Source organism: Excalfactoria chinensis, chromosome Z (assembly GCF_039878825.1).
Source record: "Excalfactoria chinensis isolate bCotChi1 chromosome Z, bCotChi1.hap2, whole genome shotgun sequence".
Taxonomy (NCBI): Eukaryota; Metazoa; Chordata; class Aves; order Galliformes; family Phasianidae; genus Excalfactoria; species Excalfactoria chinensis.
The window spans coordinates 36,370,992-36,390,805 of NC_092857.1; positions in this window are offsets into that span (position 1 = coordinate 36,370,992).

The window sequence follows — 19,814 nt, forward strand, 5'->3', positions numbered from 1 at the left end:
TCTGGTAGTATGAGGGCCTGTTCCAGTGCCTCACCACCCTCACTGTAAAAGACTTTTTCTTTATATCCAACCTAAATCTACCCTTTAAGTTTGAAACAATTTCCCCTTGTCCTATCAACTCAGACCCTGCTGAAGAGTCTGTCCCCTTCTTTATTGTAGCTCTACTTTCGTTACTGAAAGGTCACTATCAGGTCACCATGCAGCCTTCTCCAGGCTGAATAGCCCGGTCTCAGTGTGTCTTCAAAGGAGACATGCTCCACCCCTTGAATCATATTTGTGGCAACTCTCTGTACAGGCTCCAACAGGTCCATGTCTCTTCTACACTGAGGACTCTACACCTGAACACAGCGCTCCAGCTGAGGCCTCCCCAGCACAGAGTAGAGGGATGAGATCACCTCCCTTGACCTGCTGGCCACACTTCTTTTGATGCAGCCCAGAATATGGTTGGCTTTTTGGTCTGCAAGGGAACATTGCTGTCTTGTGTGCAGCTTACCATTCACCAGTACCTCCAGGTCCTTCTCAACAGGTCTGTGCTCAATCCATTTATCCCCCAGCTTATATTGCTAGTGATTGTTGCCTTGACCCAGGTACAAGACCTTGCACTTGGATTTATTGAATCTCATGAGGTCCTACAGAGCCCAGAATAAACATGACTGGAAGGAAAGAGACCTGCAAGTCTGCTTAATATTATTCTGTACTTTTAAGTAAATATGTTGATTTTGATTTATTAGAACAAATGAATGCATTTGCTTTATCTTGTCATTTCTACACAAATGGATATCTGGGTGAGTTAAGCCATGGGGGAAGCAGGCAATTAATTCTGTCTCTCCAGGCCCTGCATTCCTGCTGAAACCTCTCACAATACTATAAATGAATTAAGCTTTTAGAAAAGAAGGACGTGTTTTAGTGGATATGGTAGTGATGGGTGGATGACTGGACTACAACCTTTGCAGTCTTTTCCACCTTCAATGATTCTATAAATCCTTGGTGTTTCAAGCTGAAAAGCTTACAGCAATCCAGGTAGCTGTGAATACTGAAAATTAAATTGGTCACATAGACAGAGGTCCTGCAAAGATAGCAGTCCTTTCTGTGAAATAATTCCTCTTAAGATCTGTGCTGTGAGGGGACATCCAAGTTCCTGCTTTGAGAAGATTTCTGTGTCTGCTGTGACATCCCCAGAAACTCATTCACCAGTGCCCTTCTTGGGAGGAGGCAACATTTAACTCAGGCATGTCCAACCCACTGCCCACAGGCTGCATGAGGCCCAATACTGCTCATAATGCAACCTACCTCCTGCCACTAGGCCATAATGGTCACTGTTCTTCCCCAGGAAGTGGCCTGGCCCAGCACAGCCTGTCAGCACCAACTAAACCCTGCTGCACTGTTAATTCGGTATGTGCTGAAACCAGGGCACAGAGTGCAGTGGGGTGCCAACTCAAGTGATGGCAAGTATGTTTACAGATTTTGGAGCACTGGCTAAACACAGTCCTGTGAACAGCAAAAAATATGCAGCTGTGCTTTTCATTTTGATAAAGAAATTTGATAATAGGTTTCAAGAGTGTTGAAAAAATAATATTTTTGTTTATTTCCAACTCCATTTTCAGACAACATAAATACGTTACTTGAGAATTTTGAAATTGAATATACAGAGTTGCAATTAAAAATTTCATCATGTCTTTTCACCAGACTTTTATAAGCCCTCTCTTACTAGAGAAAAATATCCCTCACTTTACAGTCACAGCTTATCCATGTCACCACTTTTTGGAAGTATGTATATTTCTGAACAAATCTTTTCAAGGATGAAGCACAGGAAGAGTAAAAATACATCAAAAAGTAGTTAAGTTTTCACTGACTGGAAAAGAGAAAATATGGCCCTCTTTTAAAGAAGGAAAAAGAAGAAGATCCAGAGAATTACAGGCCAGTCAGTTTCACCTCTGTGCCTGGCAAGATCATGGAGCAAATTCTCCTGAAGGCCCTGCTAAGGCACATGAATAACAAAGATGTGATTTTTGGAAACCAGCATGGCTTCACCAAGAGCAAGTCATGCCTGACAAACTTGGTGGCCTCTTATGATGGAGCTATGGCATCAGTGTATAAAGGAAAAGCAAATGATGGCATCCACCTGGACTTGTTCAAAGAATTTGTTACTGTCCCGTGAAACATCCTGATCACCAAATTAGAGGAAAATGGATTCAATGGATCGACCACTCACTGGATATGAAATTGGCTGGATGGCTGTGCTCACAGAGTTGAGGTCAATGGCTCAATGTCCAAATGAAGATTGGTGATGAGTGGTGTTCTTTAGGGATCGGTGCTGGGACTAGTGCCATTTAACATCTTTGTAGGCAACATGGACAGAGGGATTCAGTGCACGCTCAGCAAGTTTGCAGACAATACCAAGCTGAGAGGTGCAGTTGACACACTAGAGGGAAGGCATATCACTCAGATGTATCTGGAAAGGCTTGAGAGGTGGGTCTGTGCCAACCTCATGAGGTTCAGCAAGGCCATGTGCTAGGTCCTGCACCTGGCTCAGAGAAGTCCCAAGGTTGGGTGAGGCTGCTTGAGAGCAGTTCCAAGGAGAAGGATTTTGGAGTGTTGGTTGAGGAAAGACTCAATATGAGCCAGCAGTGTGCACTTGCAGCCCAGAAGGCTAACCGTATCCTAGGTTGCATAAAAAGGAGTGTGGCCAACATATAGAATGAGGTGATCCCACTCCTCTACTCTGCTCTTATGAGACCCCTTTTGGAGTACTGCATACAGTTGTAAGCCCCTCAAGACAAGAAGGACATTGTACTGTTGGAGTGGTTCCAGAGGAGGGCCATGAAGATGTTCAGAGGGCTGGAGCACCTCCCCTATGGGGACAGGTGGAGAGATCTGGGGCTTTTCAGCCTAGAGGAGAGGAGGCTCTGGAGGGACACTATAGCAGCATTCCAGTACCTGAAGGGAGCCTACAAGAAAGCTGGAGGAGGACTTTTTATAAGAGCATGTAGCAACAGGATGAGGAGAAATGGCTTAAACTGAAAGAGGGTAGATTTATGCCAGATATTAGGAAGATATTCTTTACTGTGAGGGTGGTGAGACACTGGAATAGGTTGCACAGTGAGGTTGTGGATGGCACCTCTATGCAGGTGCTCAAGACCAGACTGGATGTAACTTTCTGCAATAATGTCTAGTGTGAAGTATATAGCAGAGGGCTTGGAGCTATATGATCCGAAAGGTCCCTTCCAACCCTAACCATTTTATTATTCTGTGATTCTATGATATAGGAAGCATTACTTCTGGAGCAGTCTACATATATGTGGCCCAAGACAGTTTCCTCTTCCCTCAGTGCAGCCCATGCAAGCCCAAAGCTTGGACATCCACTGGTACTAACAGCAGCTGCTGTCAGGGTGAGCAACTTCTTGCTCTTTGCCCAGCCAGCAATTTTCTAAAAAGCATACCTTATTTATGAGTTACACAGTGACTCTTTTGTAGCTTCCAGGTCTCCAAGACACATTCAGAGGGCAGCTTCCTGAAATGGGGACTGTTGAGTGGCCACCAACTCATACACTTTCTATGTTTATAACTTCTAATTCTCTGCCATTTGACTCTGCATTGTCTGAAAAACAACTTCCTATTTGACTGAAATCTGCTGTGTGGTAATCCTTCCAGGTGCTCAGCAGCTTTATTACTAGGAAAAGGATGCTATAGTCACTTTTTTTTTTGTTTTTTGTTTTTTGTTTTTTTGTTTTTTTGTTTTTTTGTTTTTGTTTTTGTTTTTGTTTTGTTTTGTTTTGTTTTCCCCTTTATCACTGGAAATGTGAAGATGGTCTTAGTATAAAAGACCTGGCTGACGTTCCTTAAGCAGAAGATGGGATATTTCAAGCTTGCCAAGTCTCTGTTCAAGGGCAAGTACCTCTTCTAAATATAAGCTACTATAAGTGGTCTTCAGAGATTATTAAGGCTGTTATTGACACTATCTAAAATGTGTTACAATTATATGTACAAGACGGTCTTTTGCTGCTTAAATGAAGGGCAATGTAATGAATATGACACAGCATTCCTACATTGTCTTGGAAGCATTTATATGAACATTATAATGTGGTGTTTCTGACAGTATTTCTCAAAATCATTATATCAAAGGAAGAAAAGGGTGAAAAAGCACAGTATTGATGATGGGCCAACTAGAAGAAACTTCTACTAAGTTCTGTCACAGTTGTATTTACTAGTGAGCTCACAAGTTTGCATACATAAGCAAAGAGAACCTATGAGATACAGGGACCTCTGAAAATCTAAAAGTTGCACTGTTATAAGATGAATCCACTTTGTTTAAGTGATGGAGCCAGAAAAAGCCACTGACCTGATTGACAAAACGATGACAGTTGGAATTGACATTGTGATTTTTCACTGACCAGACAGCAGATACATAAGTTATCAGGTTCCAGTGAGATGGAACAAGTTCTCTTTATTCTGGATTAGGTCAAAACAATGACGATATGGCATTAAACACACGGTATGCAAGACTTCATTCTATCATTCTATGACAGAATGATATGACCTAGAATCAAGATAAATTTTGCCTTTGTTTCCCCCTGCCCAATAAATGATTTTTGAAGAGTGAACTTCAAAGTGCTTGACCATTTGTCAGAAATTACTGCAAAACTACAAAGAAAAAACCCAACAGTTAATCAAAAATCTGAGAGAGAAACCTCTTGCAAGGACTACAAAGGAAGAAAAAAACAAATGGCATGGAGAGTTGATTATAACACCAGCAGTTTGCCACGGCAAAGGAGAAACTGATACCAGATGCTGCTGGGAGCCCTTTCATTACCTTGTGCATGACCTGCAGTGCTGTGAAGGGGCCCCATGTAGCTCTTCATCTCTTGCTGGGATAAATGTGAGGCGCTTGGGCACAAAGATTCATTCTCAAAAGAGATCTGCTGAGCCAACTGTTATTTTATTTGAATGATGAATTCAATGGCCAACTCCTCATAAGTTTGCTGCATCCCTTCATCATCTCCTAACAAGTCTTTTGAAGTTAGCCTGTCTTGAAAAATTAGTTTTGTGCTTTTAATGTTGGCAGTATTACTATTTAAAATGAAAGTAGGATATGAAAAATTTTTGTTGTTGTTGCTTGTTGTTTGGCTTTGTTTGTTGCTGTTGATAAGACCCTATTCTCCTTGTGGTTTCTGGTCTCTTCAGGTTCATTTGCTTTGTGTTTCTCTGGTTTTCTTTGCAAACATGAAGGATACCAGTACTCTTTTCCAGACAAGTGCAAGCAGAAATTATATGGAATCACTGGAGTCTGGCAGATGAGATTTTTTTTTAGCAAAACCATATCAAATGTAACAGCTGTTGCAATAAATCTGTTAAATCTGTCAGTATTTTGCTGACAATCAGATGAAGGACAGACATGCAAAAAGACAGCAGCAAAGAACTTGCAGCAAGCCAGAGGATGCAACAGTGGGGATGTTCTGAGCAGAACTTGTAACTCTCAAAGACAACCGTTAGCATTAATGATTTGTGTAATTCTGGAAGATATTTGTTGTCCTTTGTGCAAACATGAAGTCTACAGCAGCTGACTGGAGGACATGGGCAGATTTTCTCACATATGCTACTCTTCACAAAAAAATTATTGCTTTAAAGGCTGTTGAATATTCTCAAAAACTGAATGTTGTGCTTATAACTTTCTAAGTTATTAGTACTCAGGGACAGAGACAGGAAAGCACCAGTGACACTGGAGCTACCAAGACCTGGGACTGCATTTGCCCTTGCCAGGCTCCCAATCATGTTCATTTTCACAGTGTCTGAATGTGGTATGAAGCCATAATTTAATTGAGTTTGACAACGAAAATACCATAACAGTGTCAGCACGGGAGGGAGTAAACTATCTTATTCATCAGAGAGAAGTATTATCTTGCTCAAAGAACCTAGTGGAAGAAATCTGTTACTGAGAGATCATACTGAAGTGAGAAAAAAGAAAATTACTGTCCTCTAGGCTTACCACAGCTTCTGTCCTATCTTGGTCATTGTTTCTGAATAATAACTTCTCAGGAAAAATAATGACTTCACTGCAACACTGTGCATGCTGAACATAATACTATCAATATATAGCGTGGATGTCCACAGTCATTATGGCCTGGTGGCAGGGGGTGAGCCAAACTGCAAGCTGTGCAAAACAAAAAACAAACAAACAAACAAAAAATCCCTACCAATTTGTTGATGTATTTATGACTCCATTTTCAGACAACATAAATACATTACATGCAAATTTTCAGATTTTCACATGATATATAGATTTGCAGTATAGATTTGCAGTCAGAAATTCAACTCAAAAATTTGATCATATCTCTTTACTGTTCAAAAGCCCTATCATGACAGAGAGAAATATCCCTCACTTCACTGTTATGGCTTGCTCATATCACCACTTTCTGGAAGCATGCATATTTGTGAACAACAGTTTCCAAGGATAAAATACGGGAAGAATAAACTGTAATCAGAAATCTCTGATGAAGAACTCCAGAGCTCACTGAGAACAGCAGCCACGGCCATCAAACCAGTCTGATTTGTGTTTCACAAAAACAAGGTTACCAGTTTTATAGTTTTGTTTGACACTTGTATATATTAACTATATTATATATTTAATGAGGTCTGCTGCAAAAGTAATTCTTGCTATTTGTGCTGTAGGCCCATGGTATCAGAAGCTGATGCTAGTGGTACAGCATTAGAGGTTGAACCTTCCCACCAATATTCCCTTACATGTTGTTGCCATGCAACGGATGGCAGCAAGGGGGCAGTCTGACGGAATGGTATCTGACACAGTGGTGCAAAGGGGTATCGCTAAAATTCTCCATGTGGAAAAAATGGCGCCTGTTGAAATTCATTAACGCTTATGGAATGTTTGCAAACCAAACAGTGATTGTGAGCACAGTGTGGCAGTGCATGGTGTATTTCAGCAGTGGTGACAGTGACAGTGGGTCACCTCTGCTGGTGTGGGCTGTTATGGCCTTGGCTTGCAGGCTCTTGTCAACGGCTGACAAAAATGCAGAGCTAATGGTGGTGACTATGCTGAAAATTAGCCTTTTGTAGCTAAGAATATGTGCAATCAGTGTTATTGTGCTCATTCTCTCTGTTGTGGCTTCCATGGAAATAGGCATTACTTTTGGATCAACCTATGTATGTGGTAAGAAAATTAGTCTTCACTCAGTGTGGCCCTAGCAAGCTAAAAGGTTGGACACTCATGTCTTAGTGTATCTTTAGATAAAGTAACATAGAACAAGCCAGAAAATCTTACAAATGGTGCTAGAAAGCTGACCAAAAGCCATTTGAATGAAGTATAACATTCAGGGTACTTACAGTGCATAAGGTAATATATTCTCATTCCTTTTAGCCAAGGAAAAAATTCCTTCTCCTCTTTGCACAATGCTTAGTACACAGCACTTGTAACATGTACTCCAATGTAGTTGTACTTCAGATACACCCATAGCACAAATAATAACAGTTAAATTGTGGCTGCTTTTCTCAGTAAGAAGCATGTGAAAACACATCAGAAATCTTATAAATATCTAGAAGAATTTCTCTTTTGACCAAAAGAGAAAGTAAACCCCAAGTAAATATTACCTTTCTATAACATTCGTCTCACACTTGATTGCAAAACTACATCAAGGAATAATTTTATTTTTCTTTTTCGCTTTCCTTCAGAGGACTTGCTTACAATAAAGAGGAAGAGCAGTAAGTTACTTTACTGCTGCTGACAAACCACCAGGCTCTTCTGAAGCCCTTTCTGTTATTAGGCAAGGGTCTAGACCCAGAATCTGAACATATTTGTAGATGAATTATTTACCCTTCTGTAATGTGGAGCAGTGGTACAAAAGCCGGTATAATTCCCCTGGTTTTCTGTTGGTTGAGCTGAAAGCACAGTTTGGCCCTTGAGATGACCAGCCTTCAGAGTGAAGAACCACATAAACCACATGACTGCTGTAAATGAAAATGAGTCTCAGGACTTGCATCTGAAGGGAAAAAAATAAAAATAATAATAATTTAAAAAAAAAGAGTAAAAATATTGTGGCAAAACTAGGGTGGAATTTTTTATCTGCCATGTATTTGTTGTTGTTGTTGTTGTTGTTGTTGTATTGTAGGCTGTGGAACAAAGTCTTTTGGGAAGTGATTGAGACAGTGGTGGTATTAATCCCTTTAAAAGAGGTTTGCTCATCAAAAATGAAAAAAAAAATAAAAATAAAAAATTGCAGTGATAGAAAAATAAGTAAATGAAAGCATGCTATGGTCCGTAACCTGGAAGTTTCTCTGAAGTTTCTGTTACACTTGACAGAAGCATCATTGCATTGTCAGATTACTTTCTGAAGCCACATAAATATTTTGGTTTCCACATCACCCTGTGGCAAGGATTTCTACAGTTTAAATACAGGTTGTCTGAGGGGGGATTTCCTCCTGTTACTTTTGAAGCTCGTGTCTAAAATAAATATTCTCTCTTTTTTTTTTTTTTTAATAAGGTGAGAACTAATGAGTAACATTTTGCTATTTTTTGTTCAAGGTGTCTCTGGACACCTACCTGTGTGACCTATTGTAGGGAACCTGCCTTAGCAAGGGAGTTGGACTTCCTTGTTCTCTTGCAGTCCCTTCCAGCTCCTGCAGTTCTGTGATTCTGTGATTTTGCAGTTCTACAATTCTGTGATTCTTCTTCCTTGTCACTTGTGATTTTTTACATCTCTGTCACACGGCCCCTTCATCAAAGTCTGTTTTTCCTCTTTCCTCATGGAATTTGTCTCATCAGACAAATCCTTTACGTCAGGCACAAGCAGTGAAAGTAGATACAAGAATTCAGTCTGCACTGATCTGCAATGAAAATTATGCTGTATCGTTGGGATTGCTTGAACGCCAGAGAGACAGGGGGTTATATTTTTCTCATTCTGCAAATCTCTGTGTGATACCAGGAAATTTATTTGTTTGTCCTGGATTTAAGGACCTACAGAATGAGAGTAAGGTTTCCTTCCTCACAAGTTCAGGCATGTGCTGTACTCATTCTTGTAATGGAAGTTTCTTATGTCCAGCTATTGCACCTATTCAAACTAGCTTGTGATTCTCACTGGTAAATACGAAAGTTGGCAGGAGGCTAGAATGGAATCAGACCAAAGGCAAAAAGTCGGATAACCATTTGGCTTGTGCACTGCAAGTCAGAACATACCTAACATCCTGAAATTTTCACCATTATCTTTTCTTTCCTAGAAGCAGTTGGCTAGTTAATACAACATAAAACCGAGGCTTTAACAAAGATTCATCAAGCACAAAGCAGTGTGCTTCCATAGGGAAGAAGAGTGAAGAAAACCTTAAAAACAGTGGGAAAAGTCTTTCTGTCTGTGAACTGTTTAAAGAATTGAAATAAGGTTGGCAAAACCAGCTTACCAGTAATGAAAGTTCAAAGAGTTAGGCACCGTAGCAACATATACCACTGAATTCTCCTCTAACACAGTTACCCCCGCTTCTCCTTCAGTCCAGGCTGTAGAAGTGAAAATGTTTGAGCAGGTGAAGTTTAATTGTCAGCTTATTATGCTACCAAGCACTGGAGAGCTCAATTTTCTTGTAATTATCTTGTATGAATTTTGCAGTCCAACTTGTATCCATTTATGTTTTCTGAAAAACAGAAGCTCTGACGGTATCTACCTAAACACGAACAATTAAATAAATACTTTCCTCATATCATTCTTTGTTCTGAGTTTCAATCTTGCATTTTATCTCCCAAGGAAGGTTCTGGTTCAGATTGCGTACAACTGTATCTGAGGGCAGTTCTGTCCATATGGGCAAAACACAAATTCTAAAGCCACCCACAAGGAGGGCAAGAAAGCAGTGCACAGGGAAAGTCACACATGATACTCTTTGGTATCTTCTCAGTCTACAGTCAGCAAGCTTCCAGTTTGTCTCAGTCACTGGAATGAAGAACAGGAAATATGAAGACATATTTTAGTAAGGACAAATGCATACTTTCTGAGGTATGATGAAGCAGCTGTATAAAGGCAGGGTGGGAAAGGACTAGCCAATGAAGGAGTAAAAAAGAAGATGTGGGCTCAAGTCATTGTAATTCAGCAATGCCAGGAACCTGTGAAGAGAGGGCTTTGCAGTCCATGCAGAGTAAGGATCACTAAGAGAGAATCTGAGGAACAATGATCAAAAGTCAACAAAATATGAAATGAAAAGGAAAACTGAAGCAAGTGGGAACATTTACTCTGAGAGATCACTGCATTAGTTAATAGATTCTTAAAATGAGCAAAACAAAGTTACAACCAGGAAGAAAATAGGTTTGTTTGTTTGTTTGTTTGTTTCCATATGTGCTGTAGCTAAGATACATGAAGTGTGTATTAAGTAATTTGGAGGAAAAGCTTTCTAACCCTAAGCACATGAAGCACATGAAGCACATGAAGCACTGCAGTGGAGTGTACCAAGTGATGTGAAAATACCATTATTTCAGGTTTCTAAAAACAGGCAGAACAAGCTGTAGTGATGGGCATCATTGCCACCCTGGCTTCATGCAGCACTCAGACTAGGTGACTTCTCAGGACCCCTTCATAGAAATCCTTTCTCTGAGTTATTTTAAAGGAGCAGCAATATTTTCCCCACTTTGTTATCTCTTTTCTCCAAATGACTTCACTCTGCTTCACAGGACTCTTCTCTAATCTTGAAGTGAATCTGGATAGAAAGGGCAGAATTGTGTACAAAACATCCTTTTAAAAACTGCTGTACCAAGGGCATGGGCAGGACAGCACACAGGTAATGATCACTTTTCCCAAAGACTAGGGCAAAGGAGGTCAGTGGATTAATGAGGCAGGAAAGCCTCTGGAAACAGGGAAACACTAACAACACAAGCCATCCCCAGTCTCTAAGAACTCACTGATGCTTCACCTGAAAGTCTATCCTATAAAATCTCCTAAAATCTGTAGCTGCTTCCACTTCTGAGGGATGCAGGGAGCTGAATTACGTGTTCTAGACTTAAAAGTAGAGATGAGTAAAGACCATCATATGTTCAGGGAAAATCTAGGAAGAATGAGCATCAGGTTTCTGGAAATAGTTTAATCACCTTTTTTATTTAACAAAGTTGGAAATATTTTGCTGTTTTACAAGCCTTCCCTCTCGCTCTCCCCCACCCACAGATGTCATTTATTGCTTTGGGAGCTTTTTGTCTGCTTTTTTTTCAAGCATACTTCATTTGCCTGCCAGAAAGGAGGGAATATTATACCCTGGAATCTTCCTGTGTATGTTAAAGCAGTGCTTGGCAAAATTGTACTGGAATAACAAGTAACAGCTTTCTTAAGATAGAGTCAATCAATTCCAGGGGAGGCTATTTACTGAATTATATACAGTTCTCTCAGAAGAAGAAAATCTCCCAAGTGCTCTCTGTTTGACAAACATTTTTTCCATCATCTGGTTAGAATTTTTGTGCCAGTCAGCTTGCGCCCTGCTATTTCCTCTGCATGTGTTCTGCAAGCCGTGGGGAGGATACATTTGTTATTTTGAAGGAGTCAAGAGTGAGATGCAATTATGGGAGCCTAAGCACACAAGAGATAAAATCTCGTTCCCGCTAGCCAGCATAGAGGGCAGTCTGTCTGGGCTCAGAGGCAGCTGATCAGATCTGAGCCTGAGTATTTGAAAAAAGTCCGAGCAGCATATGAGCCCCAATTGTTTATTTAGAAAGAACCCATTGTATTACTTGATTATTCTAATGAGGCCTGCAAAGCAAGTGCTGGCTTCGACATGATGAATTTCAAACACATCCAGCCCGTGTTTGAGTGAAGTGGCTTCATATTGTGCTATCCCTTAACATGTACTAAATCCCGTGCATGCTTGCCCATGTCTTTCAAGTGTACTTTTGGCATTTCAGTGCAATTTATAGACTTCAAATTAGAGGTACATTTAAATGAGGGCAATTTCTGGTAATTTGCCTGAATTCTGCATTTATGCTTTCTTTGGCCTAATCTGTTTAATTGAGCTCTGTTCCCTGGCTGACTGCCAGAATTAGTACAGCACGGGGGTAGCAGACTGGCTTACCTATGTGCTGCAAAAACTTTTTTTCACACTCTTTGAGTTATTGTATGCTAACATAGCACTGGTTCAAAGAAATATCCTCCCTCGCTATCCAGCATTTACCATTTGCCTCTCAATATCTTTCGTTTTTAATCATATAAATGTGGCAGATAACTTTCTAATGGTTTATTCACAAAAGCCTACTTCAGTATCTAACTTAACTTTTCCATTTTTGGAAAGATCTATGTGAGAAATTAACTGACATTTTGTTTTACAATGATTTTGCATTGTGCGCTATGAGAACTACAGGGCCTTTGACCATTTTGACCGTAAAGTCACATGTGGAAGATTTCAATGGATTTTAAGCAAGTAAAATTATTTTTTGATACTGGATGCTGAATTTCTTAAAAAAGAGCTTTAAGTCCTAGCTCGAATGATTCATTCCAAATCCTTCAGGAAGATGTTCCTGTGAGCACAAAAGCTTTCATTTAGGAGCAAAGACAGCGTCTTCCCCATGGTGGACAGAGGAGTTTGAACCCTGTCAGCATAGAAGTTAGACTATGGGAAATGCTTCCATCATGTGAGTTTCCAGAAGTTTCTGAAATCAGCTGTTCCTCAAGTTGCCGCTCACCCATTCCCTTAAGCTAGTGAAATGATAAGGGAAATGAAGATGGGAAGAAAATGTTTGGCCCTAGAACATCACTGCTCATTGCCACCAGTAGCAACCCTTATGCCTCCTCCCTTTTTTCTGTAATTGGCCAGTAACTTTAAATATTTACTATTGCTTGTCAAGATGCTTGGAATAATAATATTGGCACTGTTAGACTTGAAAATTCAGAACTTGTCTCAAAAAGGCATCCTGGTGAAAAAACTGTAGTGAATCTAAGCTCATGATGCCATCAGGACTGCAAAATTCTGCAGGACAATATGCAAAAAGCAGTAATATACTTCTTTAAATTACTCAGCATTAACTGGTTCTATATTACCATATATTCTGAAAGAATACATTTAATACTAAAGAGAAAGAAAGATAATGTATTGGCCTAATTAAAAATCTGACCCTTTACTAAATGCAAGATGGACTTATCCTGGTAATTCCACTCTTACTTCATCCATTCCCTTGCTTCTACAAGAGCGTTTCTGTGGTGCTAGATCTGAGCAAATCAGTTCCATTAGGATAACAGTCATTGCTTGTTGCTTTTCCCACCATCATGCTCTCCTTCTTCAAGCTGAGCTGGACCCCCAAAATACTGAGCTAAAGTCTGTAAGTTATTTTTTCCCAGCAGGAACTGTTGCTATTGTTACCTGCCTTTGGTGGCAAAGGTTTTAGCAAGACTCTGGAGAGAGTGAGAACACAGAAAGCAGTAAACATCCTTTTTGAGCTAAGCCTAGGAATTCAAACCTGCCTGCACTGAAGATCTGAAAGAAGACTGCTGCCAATTGCCAGTCTTAGGGTCAGATAGCACTGCCTTCCTTTTTTACAGGAAATGTCTCTCCATGGCGATGGATCACAAACAAATGAGATCAGATGTTTCACTGTTAACACATGTAACTACTCATGGACTTTTCCTTACCCTTGCTATTTGCTGTAGACTCATCACCACCGTAACTGTTTCTGGAGGGCATCCTTTTCGTGTACCAGTCCTTTACAACATCTACTGCCTGAGAGCTGAAAGAAAGTCCACAGCATGTGGTTTCTGAGCTAATTATAAAAACGTTTTTAGAGATCTTATCAGGAAGCACCAAAATTTCTAATTTCTACTCTACGTAGGTAAGAAAAATCAACACAACTCTTTGACAAGAGTGCATCTGATCTTTGCGGTGTAAATAGAAAAAAATAGCTCAATACTCCTGTTTTACAGGCACTTAATGTTTTTTATGCTTTGTGTTTTCTTGTTGCTATTAGTGAAAATATCACTGTTTGATTACAGGGCTAAGTATTCCTCCACATAACAATTCACTCCTAAACACAGATGCAAAATCGCAGAAAAGCAATTTTTTTTATTTTTTATCTTTAAATTAAACAAACACAGTGAGACTGGCTGTACTTTTCCTTATTTTGTGTATTTCGTGATCAAAACACTTTATAAATTTAAACCCTCAGCTCAAGATGTTTATTCATGATTTCAATTCATCAGAGAAAGCACTTGTTAAAGACAATGTTCCTGAAATGCTCACAGAGTCACTGTAAGTGTGTAAATGAGAACAGTGCCCTAAAGCCTCTTCATCTTATGCTCAGAATATTATTCTGTTGCTTCTCACCACCCTGAATGGACATACGGGTAGTGAACGGATGAAGTAAGTTTTACAGATTAAGTCAGGATACAAGTGAAGACAACCACCAATGAAGGAAGAAACATCAAGATGCACCAGTGATGGGTTAGGTTAGATATTGGGAAGATTTTCTTCAGAGAAACAGCATTGAAACAGTTGGCTCAGAGTAGTACTAAAGTCACCATCCCTGGAGCTATTTAAGGGATGTGTGAATGTAAGGCTTATGGACATGATTTAGAGGCGAACTTAGCAGTACTATGGTTGATGGTTGGACTTGATGATGTTAAGTGTCTTCTCCAACCTGAATGATTTATGATTCTGTGATAATATATAATATTCTGATCACCTCACTTTAACGTAAAATTTCTTATCTAGCTGAATAGACTACTTCTGTGTAGTTCAGTAACAGTAAAGAGACAATTTCTATCACTCAAAAGTGGATACCAAATATTGGCTGGAAGTTTGACATTTATTTTATTCCAAGTGCTCAGTATTTCTGCTAACCTGCGGGAAACTAAACATTCAAGAGGAAAATACCTTTGGATTTTAATAACTAATTTAGGCATAGGAATAAAGAATGCATAGTTTTAAAATTAGTCACAGAGCCATAACTTTTGAAGGACATGATGGATATGGCTCCTTGAAAGGCTTAGAGGAGTTTCTTGATCTAAATTCATTACATACATCTATAAATCACAGCAATTTGCCAAGTTTAGTAGTACTCAAGTTTGCTTACAGAGCAGCTTGAGGAAATTACACTACCAGGTACCTCATGCTGGACAGAAAATGACTGAGATTAGAGTTAGTCATACAGAAGGCTCAGGACCTGGCATCCCAACAGATTTACCCATGAGAAAGGAGGTCAGGCTGCATGAGAGATGAGTGGCAACATAGATGTAGGTAGGAAAACTGGAAAAGGACTCTGTCTGAGAGAGTATCAAGCAAAGATGATCAGCCCCAAATGCTCTTTTGAATTTCGTTGTTGCACTTGGAACCATAAAGTGTTAAATGAAGTACTATGTCTTTGGACTTCAAGGAAAATGTAAAGAACCAAACTGCAGTTCTGTACTTTGTGTGGCTCTTGAAAACCTCAAAAAGCATTGCAGAGGTAAAATGCCACACATTTGGAAAGAAGACATGTTGTAAGTTGTGCTTTTAATGCTTTTCTCTGTTATCAAGTTAGAAATTTACTTACAGAATTTATTTTGCTAACATTAAACTTCTTCTCTATGTGGATCCTTTCCCTTTCTCCACTTTCTGTATTATAACCATCCATTAGCAACATCTTATGGGTGTTATTTGTCTGTAAGTAATCCCTCAAGCTTGTATAAATACACGTACTTGTGCTGTGTGCAGGAGGAGAGCTATGCATGTTATAACAGCTGGCATTCAACCATCTAGTGAGTAAACATCATGTCCAGGGGTTAAAGTAGGCTGGAACAGTTCCAATTTAGGTCTGCTAAAAAGCTACTGGGTTAAGTATTCAGGCCTTATCCTCACCATTCAGAAAGTTAAAGCATGTCAAAAACTGAATACCAGCAGGTTGTTATTGCCACCTTGGGAAAAGCTGTATCTGTGGTACCCTCCTGTATCAATAAGTGTTTCTGACTTTCAGTATTTACTCGCATGGTGAAATATTTTCTAAATGCCAGAGAATATTTACTTTATTCTTGGCATGTGTCACACAAATTCAGAATGATACAAGCCATGTCAGAATACCAGCAAACTCTATGGAAATATTGAAGGCTACTGTTGCATGATGTACTGGCACTCCCTTCTATCCCTTCTGAGGCTCCTGGTCCTGGTCAGTCCACACTAGCACACATGCAAGCTATGCAAAGGGGCAGCTACAGAATAAAACCTCTCTATCATTATCAGCTTATAATTATTCAGTTGCTGTAATTACTGAGACAAGAAGCTATTTTTATATTCCTGTAAAAACATTACAGCTTTTATTGAACATATCAATTGTGTTGTGGTCCAAATATAGAATTACAGCTTTTTTATTTATTTTTTTATTATTTTTTATTTTTATATTTAAAGCACCCTTTTAGCAATTTTCTGTTTTTTCTGCATATTCATCCAGAGCTATTACTTTCTTCTGCAGTTGCCTTCACACTGCCACATTGTGTTTCCTTCTAGACTTGGATCACTTGCTGACTGTGTCAGTGGGAATCTTTTCTTCTCTACCATTGTCAGTGTATGAGCCTTTTCAACAGCTTAGAAATCAAACCAGCATTATTTATTTAGTGTTCTAGTTTTCATGCAAAAATAAGTTATTTCTTAATAGCTTGTATCTTGCAGTTACAAATGACATTTTTACCTTGTGCTGGCTGTGATCAAGAACCAGTCCAACAAAAGGATTTATTTCTCACGGTTGGTATGTGACAGCTTTGGACCTTCTAGACACCTACACAGAGCTCAAATTATTAGTATACTCATTATGATGTGTTCTGTATTGTCTCAGATATCAAAGACCAGAGCTGGTTTGAAAAAGAGCCACAGACCTGTTTAAAACACACAAGCTGAATGACAATAAGTAAGTAAGTAAATACATAAATATGTATGGGTAGATAGACAGAAAAACAAACAGATAAAAAAAGCCTGCTCCAGAACTCCAAATATGCAAGGACAGGTGTTATCCCATATCCTTTACATTTAGATGTCTAATGCAAACCATCTGTCCAGGATCCCTTTATGGGGATAGTGAGAGGAAGCTACTGCTTCCAGCAGTGGAGCAGCACATTTGCCTATACTGGGTTAGTGGCAGTTGTCTTCTGAGGTCCTGTTTTGGCGAAACTGATTGCAGAACACCCTTAGATGAATGTTTCAGCTGGGATGGAATTATTTTCTTCAGAGTGCCTGGTATGATGCTATGTTTTGGTTCTAGGAGAATAACAATGTTGACAACAAACCACTATTTATGGTTGCTGCTAAGCAGTGTTGCACAGACCCAAGGTCATTCGCAGCAATGGTCCCAAGGATCTGGGAGGGAACAAAATTAGGACAACTGACTCAGACTGTCCAAAGAAGTATTCCATACTCTATGACATCACACAGAAGGAATTCTGAAGGAGGTGGGAATTTCTTGTTTCTTCCACTGCTCAGAGATCTAGCTGGGCATCAGAAAGGGGTTGTGTGTAATTGCTTATGCATCACTTGCTATGTACATTCCTATGTATATCCATACACATGTATAGTCACAAGTATTATCCTTTTCCTTTTCTCTATCTTAGTAACTAGTTTTATATAAGCCCACTAGTTCTGTTTTGATTTTTGGTGGATCTTTCCCTCATCCTACTGAGAAGAGAGAGCAGTGAGCAAACCACTGTGGTGCTCAGTCACCTGCCAGGTTAAAACATAACAGCAAACAAGCTGCACAAAATGCCTAGCGTTTAGATGACAAAAATCTACAGCCAACTGAATCACACCTGTTTAATTTTGTCTATATTTTGTAAATAGGAGAGTGGAAGCATCAGATTATGAGCATGCTAACTGAAATAGTGCTGGGAGTACAAAGTGCTGCAATACCTACAGTTTGAAGGTTATACTGATGTCATAAACATCATACTATCTTTGTGTGTGTCTCTATGTATGTTTGCCTTTTCCTACACATCTTTGATAAAAGCTAAGAACTAAGTAACTATATAATGTTGGGACTTAAAAATCCTATTTTATCTTAGAAGTACTACATCAAAAGCCAAGAACCTAAATGAGTCTAAGGCACTGGACAGGCATGAGTCTAGCTAAAGTACACCATTTTCTGAACCCAAAAGCAAATCAAGGAAGCTTCAAATTCACCTTTCTCCATCTCTCCAATACAAACTCTCAGCTCCCTTCTCCAGATGAGCCAATCTCATTTGGCATCTACAAGGAGACTTGCATGAGTTTCATAATCCAAGATATAAAATACTTTGCTTTTCCAACCCTCAAAATAATTTATTTAGAAGAATGAAGAAGTTTAAGAGTTATGGTAAATGTAGTGTGAATCACACCATTATTTAATACATTAGATGTTCAGTAGTCAATTACGCATTGACTTTTTACCTTTCTACTCCATTTTTTAATGAGTCTTAAGAGCATACCTTACCCTGGACAGTTGCACAGAACATGTGTAAATGCTAGTATTAGATGTATCCATTAAACTGGATGAAACAAGAAAATATCTTAAAAAATCATAGATGTTTCATTGCTTTTACTTAAATCTGATTACTTAATATAGGTTGTAGAAGAAAAATATTGGGATGTATCTATATTGTCTGTAAAAAAGTTCCTTAATTGACATTTTGTACGTCATTTTGAAGGCCTGCTCACTATATTCAGTAAGAGACAATCGCATCTTTGAAAGGCCTCTTTACCTATTCACACCCAACAGTCAGTCATTTCTTGTATTTCACAGAATCACAGAACTGTAGGGGTTGGAAGGGACCTCTAGAGATCATCGAGTCCAACCCCCCTGCCAAAGCAGGCTCCCTACACCACGTCACACAGGTAGGCGTCCAGGCGGGTCTTGAACATCTCCAGAGAAGGAGACTCCACCACCTCCCTGGGCAGCCTGTTCCAGTGCTCTATCACCATCACCGTAAAGAAGTTCTTGCGCACATTCGTGCAGAACTTCCTATGCTCCAGCTTATGTCCATTTCCCTTTGTCCTGTCTCCATGTACCACTGAAAAGAGACTGGCCTTGCCACTATGGCCCCCACACCTCAGATATTTATAAACCTGGATCAAATCCCCTCTCAGTCGTCTTTTCTTAAGGCTAAACAGACCCAGTTCACTTAGCCTTTCTTCATAGTTGAGATGCTCCAGTCCCTTCACCACCTTTGTGGCCCTCCACTGGACTCTTTCCAAGAGGTCCCTGTCTTTTTTGTACTGGGGAGACCAGAACTGGATACAGTATTCCAGATGAGGCCTTACCAGGGTGGAGTAAAGGGGAAGGATCACCTCCCTCGACCTGCTGGACACGCTCTTTTTAATGCACCCCATTGAATTTGCACCCCATGCATTTGAACGCATACTAAATATTAGAATACTTCCAGTCTAACCTTTCATCTCCACCCACAGGACATCTGGGAATCCAGCCCAGATTAACCCTCCCACCACCAGCTTTTTTCTATTTAAAGCTGGCTGAGAGTGTGAAGATAAGGAAATAGATAAGGAATCTATTTTTTTACTGAAGATTACAATAGACCTTTACGTTACAACCACTCTGTCATGACTGTAGACTGCCACCGTTCTTCTTTCCCATTTTGAGTATATTCTGTCATTTCCATTGTTTTAAATATAGTTTTCTTTCACAAATCTGATGCCCTTTCCCCCCTTTTTGATTAACAGACCAGCTGACAGTATGTTATGGCTCTATGACATCCAGTGATAGTACATAGAAAGAAAAGTAGGTTTTTCATCAGATTAGGTAAAACAAGATGGTATCATAAACCATCACTAGGAGTCAAGCAGAGCTGCACTATATTGAGCATATTTTACTGATATTCACAAACATCCTTCCAAACCATGCTTTGCTCTTCAGCAGC